We start from the raw sequence: 13950 nt of genomic DNA on the forward strand, positions 1-13950 counted from the left end.
AGTTTCTCAATTCGGTCCCACCGAGTTTGGTGAATTTTGTGTAACGGCTAGATTTTGTGTGGAGGCTATGTATACCCCTCCACCCTTCCTCCACTCATGGAGAGAGCAATCAGAACATGCCTACACTTCTACCATTCATTTTCTGAGAGAGAACCACCTACTCATGTGTTGTGACCAAGATATTCCAATCCAACCACAAGAATCTTGATCTCTAGCCTTCCCCAAGTTGCTTTCCACTCAAATCATGTTCCCACCAAATCCAAATCTGTGAGAGAGAGTTGAGTGTTGGGGAGACTATCATTTGAAGCACAAGAGCAAGGAGTTCATCATCAACACATCATTTAGTATCTTTTGGAGAGTGGTGTCTACTAGATTGGTTAGGTGTCACTTGGGAGCCTCCGTCAAGATTGTGGAGTTGAACCAAGGAGTTTGTACGGGCAAGGAGATCGCCTACTTCGTGAAGATCTACCCAAGTGAGGCAAGTCCTTCGTGGGCCATGGCCATGGTGGGATAGACATGTTGCTTCTTCGTGGACCCTTCATGGGTGGAGCCCTTCGTGGACTCGCGCGACCGTTACCCTTCGTGGGTTGAAGTCTCCATCAACGTGGATGTACGATAGCACCACCTATCGGAACCACGCCAAAAATCTCTGTGTCTCCAATTGCGTTTGCACACTCCAATCCCATCCCTTTACTTTTTTGCAAGTTGCATGCTTTACTTTCCGCTGCTCATATACTCTTGCCATGCTTGCTTGAAATGTATTGTGAATGTTTAAACTTGTGTAAAACTCCACCTTAACTTAAAGAAATTAAAAACTGCTACTTTTCCTTGGTGAGGGTCTAATCACCCCCCCTCTAGACACCTCTTCTCAATCCTACACCAATCTAGACACCATCTCGGATGGGGTTCACCACCTCCATTGGTGCCTCTCCGATGATGCGTGAGTAGTTCTTTGTAGACCTTCGGGTCCATAGTTAGTAGCTAGATGGCTTCCTCTCTCTATCTCTCTGAATGCTCAATACAATGGCCTCTTGGAGATCCATATGATGTAACTCTTTTGTGGTGTGTTTGTTGGGGTCGATGAACTTTGAGTTTATGATCAGATCTATCTTTTTATATCCATGAAAGTATTTGAGTTTCTTTGATCTCTTTTATGCATGATATCTTATAGCCTTGTATTTATTCTTCGATATTTGGGTTTTGTTTGGCCAATTTGATCTATTTATCTTGCAATGGGAAGAGGTGCTTTGTAGTGGGTTCGATCTTACGGTGCTTGATCCCAGTGACAGAAGGGGAACCGACACGTATGTATCGTTGCTACTAAGGATAAAATGATGGGGTCTATCTCTATATAGATAGACCTTGTCTACATCATGTCATCGTTCTTATTGTATTACTCCGTTTCTCCATGAACTTAATACACTAGATGCATGCTGGATAGCGGTCGATGTGTGGAGTAATAGTAGTAGATGCAGGCAGGAGTCGGTCTACTAATGTTGGACGTCATGCCTATGTAATGATCATTGCCTGGATATCATCATGATTATTTGAGGTTCTATCAATTGCCCAGCAGTAATTTGTTCACCCACTGTTTTCTATTTTTCTTGAGAGAATCCACTAGTAAAACCTACGGCCCCCGGGTCTCTTTCTCATATTATTTGCCTTTGCGATCTATTTTCCTTTACTTTTATTTCCAGATATATTAAACTAAAAATACAAAAATATCTTGCTGCAATTTATTCTTATTAATTTTATTTGGTGTTCGATCTATCAATCTACTACAATTTATCTCACGTCCATTTGCCTATCTTGAGGCGACGTACCCGGAAGGGATTGACAACCCCTTTAACACGTCTTGCGAGGATTTGTTATCTGTGTGCAGGTGTTGTTTACGTTGTGTTGCTTGGTTCTCCTACTAGTTCGATAACCTTGGTTTCACATATGAGGGAAATACCTACCGCTGCTATGCTGCATCATCCCTTCCTCTTAGGGGAAATACCGACGTAGCTTCAAGCCGCATCAATAGCACACAAGGTGTTCCTCCGGTATTCGGGAGTTGCATAATCTCATAGTCAAAGGAATATGTATAAGTCATGAAGAAAGCAATAGCAATAAAACTTAAAGATCATTATGCTAAGCTAACGGGTGGGTCTTGTCCATCACATCATTCTCCTAATGATGTGACCCCGTTCATCAAATGACAACACATGTCTATGGTTAGGAAACTTAACCATCTTTGTTTAACGAGCTAGTCAAGTAGAGGCTTACTAGGGACACTTTGTTTTGTCTATGTATTCACACATGTGTCAAGTTTCCGGTTAATACAATTCTAGCATGAATAATAAAAATTTATCATGATATAAGGATATATATATATATAACAAATTTATTATTGCCTCTAGGGCATATTTCCTTCAGCGCCGACCCAAACAGACGGCGCATTTGTCCGCTCTTTGTCCGTTTGGGTCGGCCGCCTGCTCGGTGTCCGCCCTCTTTTCAATTTGGGTCGGAAGTGCACCCAACGCGTCGACCCATATTTGCTGGCGTGGCCGGCCTCCATTTTCAATGAACACTTTGAATATTTCACAAGCAAATATATAGTTTCACAAGGAAGCATAGTTTCCACAACCAAATATAAAAGCATAGTTTTACAAGATCGAATATAAATTAAATTGTTCTCACATAGTTTTACAAGCCAAATAAAAAGGATACATCTATTGGCTGCCAACATGAGCACACATATGCTCGACCAAATCATTTTGCAGCTGCATGTGTGTCGTGGATTTGTCACGGCAGATGTCCTTAGTGTCAGGACTTAGTCATGAGGCCAACGCATCTATGTGGTAGCTTGAGAGGGGTTGATCGGGATCGAGAGATGCAACACACAAGACAAGGATTTAGATAGCTTCGGGCCCCGGGAAACATCATCCGGTAATAGCCCTACATGCTGTTTGTGGCTAGGTCTCATTATGCTCATGAGGGAGACGCCGCATAAGCCAGCTCTCCTCTAGTTGTGTCTAACCTTAGTCATTATTCTTCTCTCTCTCTCTTGGGGTGCCTTGTCCCTCCTTATATATGTTGAAGGGGCGGGTTACATCACTGGTCCTAATAGGATTAGGATTACTCTATTACAAGTGGAGTCCTAGTCTTGCTTCCTTTGTAAGGGAATATTCCTTACGCTTTCCTTTAAAGCCGGCCCACCATCACATGAACCGGCCTACTGGGCCTTGGGCCTTGTTGTCCATCTGACCCGCCCGCCGGGTCTCTGATGAATCGTAACCCGCTAGGTCCAAGCGGGTCGCCAGTGAGTCGCCAAGCTCTAACCAGGTCATACATCCGGCAGTTTATACCGCGGGGTATATCCCCGACATTAGCCCCCAGTTTAATTTGGATTTATCCATGTTAAACTGATCCTGCAACATAAACACAAGAAAAAATTTGATAGGTTGTCCTCCGGGTTAAATATTCTTGTAAGCCGACACCTGATCATCCTTAAGTTCTTGACATTTTATTCTGGAAAATCCAGGTCAATAGGCCAGCTTCATAATCCATTTCCTGACATTGGCTCATGTAAAGAAATATTATAAGAAATAATCCATTTGAGTCGGCCTCAATGCTCTGATTTGACAAAAATATTGGTCTTGAAATATTCAACTGATATTCAGCCGGCTTAAAGATGTAGATCTTGCCGATTTATGATTGCCAAGATTGTCGGGTTATAAACAAATGATGCCAGTCATGTAATTGTTGCTGACGCGGGGTTAATCTTATGATGACGTCAGGTCATAAACTTTGCAGATTTCTTTGATAATAATATAATACATGTTTTGCTCAAAACTAAGAATTTGAAGTTATTCCTCCTTTATATGCATATCACATGTAGCCCCCAAGTGCCGGGTTGTCATGCTTGCAGCAACTTGGAACTTGCAATTGCCTTATGCTCATAAAAATTTCAACCCGTGTAGCCCCCAAGGGCCAGGTCATTATGCAATAATGAGCAGGGACTTTGTAAATATGGTCATGTAAACGTGAGCAGCAACGTGTAGCCCCCAAGGGTCGGCTCAGTAAGATATTACTGAGCTAGGACTTTGTATATGATTCATTGATAATAACATCATATGATGTAATCTCCACCATGGGGCTTGAACCCATGTCCACAAGGTTAAGAGCTTTGTACTCTACCAACTGAGTAGTGGATCTTTCAATATAATGGATTAAGGCTTGTGTACCTTGAATTTTCGACAGGAGCAATTGGTAGCCCCCAAGGGCCGGCTCATTTAGAATGTGATGAGTCGGGTCTTAAATAAGGTGAGCAAAAAATGACTTTGCATTAGCCCCCAAGTGTCATGGTGCGTGCTTGCAGCGACATGAGACTTGCATATTTGATGTAATCTCAACTTGAATAATGTAGCCCCCAAGTGTCGGGTCATAAGACTACAGCGACTTGGGACTATTCCTTCCATTGTAGAATAAATTATATCCATTGATAAAATAATAGTCATTGCGCTGAAGTGACTTTGTAAACCTCAATCATAATACTGGTTATTGATAACCATAATAAAAATCCAGCCATGTTGGCTATTAAAGATTTAAATGATATAATCCGGTTTGGAAAACCGGTTCCTGTGATATTGAATCATACGGCCGGTTTAGGACACCTGTGCAGTAAGGGTGATAACCCAATCGCAGACTAAGGCATAGCCTAGTGGTGGGGAGGGGTTGATTCCTTCCCACCCACCCAGGTTCAAGGCATGGTACTTGCAATTTGAGTTTGTTGCACCAATTATACTGTAAGGGGTTCCCTTACAGTCTTTCTATCAAAAAAAGGGTGATAACCCAATCTTTAGAAGCCAAAACTTCCAAATGTTTATGATTGTCATATATGGCGACTTATCATCCGAAGTCAAGCCGGGTTAATTGAAACCACATATATGCTTCAGATATGAACAAAAAGGTCCCAAGACAAAATCAAAGATTGTTTTCTAAAAACTTAAGCCAAAAAGAGAAAAAATGAGGCTTCTGATTCGAATATGATCAGTAAACCGGACCAAAAGGGGTTAATCTAGGATTTGAATACGATCATGAAGCCCCCTAGTGGTTTTGGCATTGCGCTGATCAAGAGGGTACCGACAGCTATGTTCTCTTTGGTTCGAATACGACCTATGTTTGAACAGGAAGCCCCCAAATGACCTTGAGAGTTTTTAATGACTCTGATTCAAATACGATCAAAGTCAGACCCAAAAGTGGTTAAGCTATGATTCGAATACGATCAAGAAGCCCCCTAGTGGGTTTGGCATTGCACCGATCAAGAGGGTACCGACAGCTATGTTCTCTTTGGTTCGAATACAACCTATGTTTGAACAGGAAGCCCCCAAATGACCTTGAGTCTTTTTTAACGACTCTGATTCGAATACGATCAGAGTCGGACCCAAAACGAGTTAAGCTAGATTCGAATACGATCTGCCCCCAATGGTCATTGAAGCAGGGTACCTATGTTTGAGTTGTGCTTTGCAACAGACTCTCTTTGGTCCCTTTTAGTTTTACTGAGAACTCAAACTTGTGTGTAATGAATTCGTCTTGAACCAGGCGTTGAGCCGGATATTGAAAGCTTCAGAGCTTTGTGGGAGACATATTTCCCTTGAGCCAGAATGTTAAACCGGATATTGAGAGCTTCAAAGCTTTGTGGGTGACAGCTTTCCCTTGAACCGGATTTTAAACCGAAATCCCTCTTTTTAAGCCGGAAATTTTTTGATGGCCTTTAAATTTTTCACCAATATAATGGTAGCCTCCGGAACCGGGTTATCTTCCCTCCAATGACCCGGAGTTCTTGAATTCACTGACACCGGCCAATTTCGCCAAGTCATGTCATTGTAGCCCCCGAGTCTTAAGACGACCCGAGGAGTTGTCTTGAAATTCTCCATCTTTGACCGTGATATAAACCGGTATGAGTCATTCAACATCTCAGTGATATAACTTGTCCTGCACTGGAGAACTTGCAAGCCAGAGTAATTGCTCTTTTAAAGACAGCAATAAAAATATACTGGATGGATCTCACCTGATATATCAGGCCAGAATTTATCCGTCGTAGAGTTGATGATCAGTTGACCACCACGATGAAGCGACACGGTGAACTGTGCGAACAGGCAAGTTAGCCGCATTATGTTGATATACACCAAATCGCGGAGGCAGATAGAAAAAACAACCGCAACATTAGAGGCAGTATGGACGCGGGCGAGTCGCTACCGCTCTTGCAGTGACCAAATGTCCTGCATAAATAATATCATAACCCGGAGTAATTGTTCTCAAAAGGAAAAAGTTGATACGTGCTATTTAAAATAGTCTGGACAGATATCACCTGATGTATTTATGATCCTCGGCGGCGTCTGTTAGTCAACCCGGCACGTTGAATAGGCCGGACCATAGGGCGGACAGTAAAACGACCGCAGCATCAGAAGCGGCACAGACAGATGAGTCGGCCGCAGTGTTGTAAGCCGGCTCGGGCGGGAGAGTCGGCCGCGATGTTGTAAGCCGATGCAGACGCGTGAACCACCACGAGGGCATATGAGCGAGTCGTCCGTGGCATTGCAAGGCGGCGTAGACGAGTGAGTCGGCCACAACATTGTAAGCCGGTGCGGGAGTCCGTTCAGTAAGGACGACCACCTGTGCCTATTAATGTTGGCACGCCTCCATCTCCATGGTATAATGCCACTTTGTAATAAATAATTCTCCTGTATATAAAACACAGCAGGGCAAAATAGTTTTTCTCGGATGAATTAATATGCACTTTTAAAAATCAATAGGATAAATAGCACTGGTATTTTTCGTCGGATGAACATAGACAATGATACTAAGCGTAGTCAGACACAAAAGATAGTCCATACAGATGCACGTCATCTACGTGTTTTTGCTTTGTCTTTTTCCCCCTCCCAAAGTAATGATTGCCTGCATGCAGACTTTGATGTGTGGCGATGAGTAGCATCGGTCTTTTACCTCCGCAGACCCGTTAGGTCAGCACTAACTGACTTGTGAACGCATCGTTGGTTCCTGCAGTACTTTTTCTGAACAAGTATGCATCTGCTTGCTTGTGAACCAACTGGGTGCCGCGGGAGACGGACGGCGTGCGGAGATCTCGTCCCTGGCTTGGCGACTTGGCTGAGGCGGCCTGGAGGTTTGTTGCAAGGCTGCAATGGGTAAGTCGGAGCACCGGCGGCGGCTCTCGAGCAGTTTGGAGCAGTGACCGGCGGAAGCGAGGTGCAACGGCGGGTTAGCTTCTCAGCCAGAGGAGTGAGGCGCGGCAGGTTGGATCGAGGCCACGGGCGGCCGGCTCGACGGTTTGACGGAGACCGCGGAAGCGAGGCGTGCCAAGCACGGAATGGTTCGGCAGCAGAGCTCGGAGACAGTCCTTGGCGGGGCCGCGAGTGCCGATGTGGAGGCAGAGACGGTGTTTCGGAGCGGCGGCTTATGGTAGATGCAGGCCGCCCTGGCACCTGTCAAAATTTGTTCTCTATTTTCCTCAAACGTTAGTTTATGGCAAAAAGCAATCTCGTGCTTGCTGTGGAGATTCGGTAGGCTGCCGACCACATACGGCATAGTTTAAACAGACGCTGATTGGGACTTGAAACGCCAGGTAATCATCTGAACGGGATCTTAGCTCCGAACCTCATACGACACAGTCAGACGGTCGGACACGGAGAGCCCTCGCACCTTTGATTTGACGATCTAGTATTAGTACCAGTATCTAACACCACGTTGATTTGATGTGATGGCTTGATGGATCAGTAGATGTAGTGCTCAACAGCCATTGAAGGATTTAAAAATATGAAATATAGTACTCTAGTAGTATTGCCTCCACGTGAGTAGTACTAGTAGATGAACATGCTTTTGGCTTTCACACAAAGGGAATATCACAAACAGCCACGAATCGATGCCTCAGGACTTGTGACATGTCCGATCAGCAACATAGATGTATAGTAGAAACCATCTCGGCGACTTGATGATCTGACGGTGTTACAGCGGAAATTAATCCGTTTAGATGGATCACCTCGTCGCGCGTGGCAGTGCACACAGATGCAATCCTAACTCTCATATTGATCCAATCTCGTGTATGACGTCCCGACTATTCGTCAACAACGTGGATCCTTCCATGCCAGCGGTAGAAAACTTCGCAGCGACCACATGAAATCTGTTTGTTTGATGTGGAGCTTTCAGTTCCGGTTCTTCATGATCCGGTTGATCGTGAACTCCCAATCCCTGAGATAGATCCCTCCAAGAACTCAACACCACCGTGCGCAGGTCCCACGGTGGGCGCCAACTATCATGGATTTGTCACGAAAAATGTCCTTAGTGTTAGGACTTAGTCGTGAGGCCAATGCATCTATGTGGTATCTTGAGAGGGGTTGATTGGGATCGAGAGATGCAACACAGAAGACAAGGATTTAGACAGCTTCGGGCCCCGGGAAACATAATCCGGTAATAGCCCTACATGTTGTTTGTGGCTAGGTCTCATTATGCTCATGAGGGAGCACTACAAAAAAATACACTTCCGTGATGATACGTGTTTGTCATAGTAGGTCGCTTTTTGTGTCATGCATGTACATCCATGAGAAATTTATGACAGAATCAAGATAGTCATACCTGTGCTGTCGTAGAAGTGTTCCATGACATTACCAAAATTATCATCACGGAAGTGTCCACTTCCATGACAATAAAGCGCGTGTCACAGAAGTGCTTTCGTCAAGGGCGACCGACACGTGGCATCCACCGTAACGGAACGCCGTTAAGCTACCGGGTCAGGTTTTGGATCCGATAACCCGTTAACAACCCCGACCAATGGGGATTTTCCATGTGTAAAATCATCATTGGCTAGAGGAAACACGTGTCGGCTCATCGTTGGGACAGATGTCATCCACTCACTGGACAGAAGGCGCTTATGATACGTCGACATGTGGCACGGCCCAACGGTGGCCCATTCCTGTGAAAAGGCCGGCCCATTTGACTTGGTCAAAAGCTGGCGGGCCGGCCCATGGAAAGCCTGTTAACGGCATGTTCGCATATAGCCCATTTACTGCCCGCTAATCCAAGGCCCGTTACGCCTTATCCGAATTAGGCCCAGTAGCGTCATCTGGGTCGTCCAATATGATTCCAGCCCGTTTTCACTTCTGGCCCATGTATAGCCCATGACGTCTTTCGGCCCATATGAGGCCCTTTGTAACTCTTGGCCCATTAGCGACACATGCTGAAACTGGCCCGTAATGAACAGTGTATTACTTTACACCCATTAACGGCCCGTGGTGAAACTGGCCTGTAATGAACAGTGTATCACTTTATACCCATTAACGGCCCGTTATTCCGTTGGGCCGTTTCCAGCCCAAGTTAACTTTCGGCCTTCTGAGGGCCCATTTATTCTTGGCTCATTTGCAGCATTCGGTTACTTACGGCCCGTTACTGTCATTTTCTGTTTGTGGGCCAAATTCAGCCCTTGTTACAGTCGGCCCGTTTGCGGACCGTTAGTCTGTTGGGCCATTTTCATAGCATCACCAAATACGGCCTATTAACGGCCCGTTATGGTCAGCCCATAAAACGTACGATTTCCATTAAAGGCCCATCTACGGCCCATTAAAGGCCCGTACAAGACCCATAAATGAGCCGGCGGCCCATGGATCCTACGAGACGTAGAAGGCCCATGGATCCTACGAGACGTAGAAGGCCGATGGATCCTATGAGACATAGAAGGCCCATGGATCCGACGGCCCATGAAGGGCCATGGTCGGGCGAATTGGCCCCCATTTGAACGATATAGCATATTCAAAGAATTATCCTACTCAATACTATCACCTCTAAAAAGCCTACACTATTACAACAAAGAGATCAAGGCATAGAAAGGTAGAATAATCCTACACTATACAATAAAGAAATTACAACCGATTATACCCACTGGACATTATGGTTTGGCACAGGTGATAATAAGGCACACACAAACAGCAAATTACATACGCTGGGTAAATATAGCTCATACATCATGGACGCGCATCAACTTAACTCCATTTGAACTATAATATCTTTAGAAAATAGGATTGGCCGGATTCAGATAGCACAAATTTCAGTCTGCAAAATCTCCAATTCCTTCATGGTTACCTCAGTGTCTTGTTTCACTTTTTTGACTCCTGCATCTAATACCTGCATGTCTAGTCTCAACTTGTTGATTATACATTGACAATCATGTACACGTTATCTTGCCGACTCTAGTTGATGCTCGAGAACATCGGCACATTCCAATTCCGATCCATAATCATTCGGTAACGGCCATGCCGCACTGCTCGCTGATCTTTGTGTTGATGTCACTTCATCCTGAAATGTTTCTGTAAGTACACATGACTAGGGCAAAAATATAGTTACAAGAGTGAAGCGAACAAGACACTATTTTGTACTACATGGAAAAACAGGACTAACAATAATGTTACACGTCACTTTCAAAAAAATGTTACACGCCATGAAGCATAAGAAGGTGATATTTTAAAAATTATAAAAAAGATAGTCTGTGCAGCCTGCATACAGAAATCCTTCTTAGCTCACAAGAGGAGCATGATGTTGGGGCCCAATCGAAAACACAGACAAGTTACAAATTTAGACAACACGTTGCGTATAAGTAAGCAAGCAGTTGGCCATTCTGTGCCTCAATTAAAGTCTTAGGGAGCATAATGAATAGCAGAGGGTTTCATACAAACATACTACAGCAGGCAAAACTATGCAATCATTAGCGTAGTATAAAGTAGATTGTGAGCCTCATGCAATAATAGTTGGTTAATAGACTTCAAAGCTTTAGGCACACTTCGGCAGAGTAATTAAATGGTAAGGCCTTTAATTATGTCAACTAATAGTGATACAAGTACCGAACATCAGGCATGATTATTTGGGCATCTCATTAACTGAGGACAAATAAAGCAATTGAAAAGTGAAAATTAACTATGCCTTAAACAAACAAGGAATTGAACTGTTTTGAGTTGCATACAGTGACTTACCTTAGCAGGTTGAAGAGGCTCAGCGCAGCTCCTACTTCTCTTGCAAGGCTCCTTCCTAACATCTTGTACTTGGAAATCCTCAATCTTATCTTCATTGCACCCCCTCTGCAAGGTGACACAAACTAGTTACTCGTCTCCTTGGAAGATAAATATGCATACTTTCCAGTCTATGAACACAAAAGAATGAGATTATAACAAAACAACACCACATAATGAAACATGCCGCATCTCTTGCACTTGCACACAATGAAATGATCATTTACTATGTCTGCACTATGTAGAAACTAGGCATACCTTCGAACTGGATCTCCAGGTACTCTTGGAGAGCCTACTGTAGTGTACAACCAAACCTTTATGTCACCTATGAGTTAGACATCGCCCCACTACAGCAACCCTTAGTGTTTAAATCGTTGACAAGCTCTGTTAGAGTGTTATGTCAAGAACATAAAGTAATCAAAGCAAACAGTCCTAGTATGGCTGGCTGATGCAAACAAGCAATTGAACAGATGTCTGAGCAAATCTTACATATCAAGAAAAGAAGCAAAGAAGGAGGCTTAAAGACCATCACTTGACTGACCAGATTTAAGGGGCATTTAAACATCATGTGCAATGTATGAACTAACATAAACATTGCATATTCCAGATTCTACAATGGAATGCACATGTATTAGGTTATGCCATGTATGATGATGCCTAAATGTACAGATAGCAGGTAGGAGTGATTCATCATTGCACGCACAATTGAATTGCAGGTTAAGGGCCAGTTCGATTCCGCCTTTTCAGGGCATATTGTCAAAATAAGCCATAAAAGATGTAAAGAAGTCATTTTTGAGTTATGGGCTTGGGCTTAACTAATTTCGCTTTGGAGGGGGGTGTTTCGGGTAGAACCTCACTAAAAATTGAAGGGAAGGGGAACAGCGAAATGACTCTGTTGTCTGCCTATATTACACTCAAAATGCAACTGCTGACGCCCGTGTCACACCTGACCCTCAAGTAAAAACAAACACGCAAGCATTCATTGCCCTGCCCGCTTGCATCTCCTCTCCCCTTTCCACTATACGATGAATTGCTATGAGCTACTTCTGCTGCTGCTATATGATGCATTGCTATGAGCTGCTCCTCCTGCTGCTATATGATGAATTGCTATGAGCTGCTGCTGCTGTATGATGAGTTGCTATGAGCTGCTGCTGCTGCTATATGATGAATTGCTATGAGCTGATGCTGCTATATGATGAGTTGCTACAAGCTGCTCCTGCTGCTGCTATATGATGAGTTGCTACAAGCTGCTCCTGCTGCTGCTATATGATGAATTGCTATGAGCTGCTCCTGCTGCTGCTATATGATGAATTGCTATGAGTTGCTCCTGCTGCTGCTATATGATGAATTGCTATGAGCTGTTGCTGGTATATGATGAATTGCAGACTGCTACTGCTGTATGATGAGTTGCTATGAGCTGCTGCTGCTACTATATGATGCTTTCAGGTGGTGCTGCTATACGATAATAACCAGCCACTTGGACCATCAAATTTCAATAAATAATTGTTCTTCATTTAAATGTGGGTCATGCGTTCTTTGTTTAAATTAGGCAATGGGATCTCTATGGAAAATATTGACCAAAGTAGATTGTGCCAAGTAGATGGTATCTTTGTATTTGCATTTTGAGAAAATAGTGATGGTCTATTTTCCTATCATATTAATTACTGCACTGGATTCAATTTGTGATGTTTGCAAGTCAAATTAATTTCCATATGGGCAGCAAAATGAAAAAAATATAATGCAATCTAGACTTTCCACTGATCATACCAAAGATAAGCTGAAAATGCAATGAAAAGAACTGGTTGGCTTACTACATGGAGCTTATATTCACATGTGCTTATTTTCTTAGGATAACTCGTAATAATTGTCCCTAAGAAACTTGGCTAATAGAACTGGCATACAAATAATATGTCATGATGATTGCAATGGAGGAGTGACGTACCATGGCACACTGTATAGGCTCACTGCTGCCTCTCCTTTTTTTTGCGATGTTCCATGAAATTGCCACATACATCTTGTACTTTTTCATTATGTAACCCTATCTGCAAGTTGACACGGCTAATTTCAGACATCTCTACATGATACTACATTGCACATCCCTTGTGCATATTTAAACCACCAATTAACGATTGTGTGCGTACCATAAACTAGCCATGACTCTATATGCTGGACTAGCAGGCACTCTAAGGGAGCCTAATGTAGTGCACTGGAATTCCTACATGCCACCTACGATTTTGTGTAATGTACTGCCCCTGTTCCTAAATATATGTCTTTGTAGAAATTCCAGTATGGACCACATACAGATGTATATAGATGCATTTTCGAGTGTAGATTCACTCATTTTGCTTCGTATGTAGCCTATAGTGGAATCTCTAGAAAGACTTATATTTAGGAACAGAGGTACGAGGTAGTATCATGTATGACATCTACATATCAAATTTAGCAGCCAATAGTAGAAATCATTGTCTACACAAAGGGATTACTAGTCGAAAATCCTAGCAAAGCACGCTGGCAGGCATAGAACAATACAAGAGAGAGAGAGACGCGCTTACAAGATCATAGCAATGCCTCAGTCCAGGATCTTGGTTGGCCAAGCTGTTAGATCCAGAAGAAACATCGTCCTTGTAGTTTTTGCCAGCTGCATAACAGGTAACAGCGACCAGTTAGTATATTTGAAGTACATCGGGCAGGTGATGCTGGATGGGTTTAAAGGTGACAAGTACCTAGGCCGTGGCGGGTGCTTGGCATCTCTCCAGACTGTGGGAATCAGGTTAGGAGCGTCAGGGGTGATGTCCCTGCGCTAGCTGTCGGGGTCCGGTAAGGAGATCTAGAACCGTCGAGTAGGGTGTTTGTGGAGTGGCTCCGGTAGGGTGGACTACGGTGTGGGCGAAGCGGA

This window comes from Triticum urartu, chromosome 5A (assembly GCF_056163025.1).
Source record: "Triticum urartu cultivar PI428250 chromosome 5A, HENAU_Tu73, whole genome shotgun sequence".
In the NCBI taxonomy this organism is placed as follows: domain Eukaryota; kingdom Viridiplantae; phylum Streptophyta; class Magnoliopsida; order Poales; family Poaceae; genus Triticum; species Triticum urartu.